The sequence below is a fragment of the Vombatus ursinus genome, unplaced genomic scaffold, assembly GCF_900497805.2.
Source record: "Vombatus ursinus unplaced genomic scaffold, bare-nosed wombat genome assembly UNPS02014945.1, whole genome shotgun sequence".
In the NCBI taxonomy this organism is placed as follows: Eukaryota; Metazoa; Chordata; class Mammalia; order Diprotodontia; family Vombatidae; genus Vombatus; species Vombatus ursinus.
The window spans coordinates 17439564-17441126 of NW_020954723.1; the positions used below are offsets into that span (position 1 = coordinate 17439564).

The 1563-nt window shown below is 34.0% G+C and overlaps 1 pseudogene; it reads left to right on the plus strand.

Annotated features, from left to right (window-relative positions):
• The first annotated feature begins 527 nt into the window (after nucleotides 1-527).
• Nucleotides 528-1208, plus strand: LOC114030058 (annotated as a pseudogene).
• The last annotated feature ends 355 nt before the right edge of the window (nucleotides 1209-1563 follow it).

Sequence of the window (1563 nt, forward strand, 5' to 3'; positions counted from 1 at the left end):
CACAGTCAGTACAAAGCAAAAGATAAAAGAATAGAGGGAAAGAGGTTATCATAATACACTATGGAGAAGATGAAACCAAGGTTACACATAGAGGGGTTGCTTTGGAAAGAAGAAACAGTAACTCTTTTTTTGAGACTACAGAGGAGGTAATAAAGGGAAAATGATGTCAGTGGGATGTGAAATAAGGAGAAGAGGGAAGTAATGGCAAGTGATCTTCATTTTTTTCCATCATGGATGAGCCAAGTCTGTTGTTCCTCATCAGACATTTCACTGCTGATAAACTTAACATTTGTCTCTTGTCAGGTCAAGCACATTCCAGCATGACTACTACACCTTGTATCACCAGAGACCACTTTGCTGCTTTAGATATATAACAAGTGTGGACTTAGACACTGATCACACTACACTTTCTCATGCTTCTCAAGAGGCCCAAGGATCATTCCTCTGGATCTCTAATTCCAATTGACACAGCAATGGCTTATGTGCCCAAGAAGCATGTGAAAAATATAGTAAAATCAAAGCACTGAATGCTGGATAAATGGATAAGAGTTTTTGTACCCAAAACATTCACAGGCCTTAATATAAGCTGAAAGAATATCTCCCATTAATCATCTTCCTTAGAAATAGAACAAAGTATGCTCTGAGAGAAGAAGAGGTAAAGAAGATATATATTTGGCAATTCATCAAGATTGATGGCAAGGTATGCACTGACATTACATATCCTGCTGGCTTTACAGATGTCATTGGCATTGAGAAATCTGGTGTGTGACACCAAAGGCCATTTATTTAGCTGTTTATTGCAGGTAGAATGTAAATTGTGCAAAGTAAAGAATAACTTTATGCGCAAAAAAGCTATCCCTCATTTGGTGACCAATGATACCCATCCATCTGCTATTTAGATCCTCTAATCAAAGTGAATGACACAATCTAGATTGATTTAGAGACTCACAAGAGCACTAATTTAATCAAGTTTGATACTAGCAACCTGTGTATGGTGACCAGTGGTGCAAACTTGGGTCCAATTTTTTTTTTTTTGCAATGGAGAGAGACATCCTGGGTCTTTCCTTGTTATTAATGTGAAGAACACCAGTGACAATGATTTTTCCATTCAAATATTTTTATTAGTAAAGTTAATAAGCCCTGGATTTGTCCACCCTGAAGAAAAGATGTCTATCTCAACATTGTTGAAGAGAATACATAAGAACTAACAAAGTTTCCAAAATCAAATAGATATTAGAGCATAGGAAAAAAAATTCTTTTTTCAGTTTATGTACTATTATTATAGGTAATCATCTATCCCCTTTAGGTTCTCTGATTTATTAGAATATAACTATATGGATTGTTTTTTAATTTAATAGTTTTCAATAATTTTATAGCTTTTGGTCAAGTTGTTATAGTTTAATTATACAGCGTATAAAATTCTGCCTTTTTGAATTAGTTGGAGTTTGTTAGTCTGAGATTAATTTTTAAATGAAATAAAATTTTTAAAATTAAAATTTCCTTTTTTACTTTCTCATACCCCCCACCTGCACAGAGAAAAAAAAAGTAAAAAGCATTGCATAT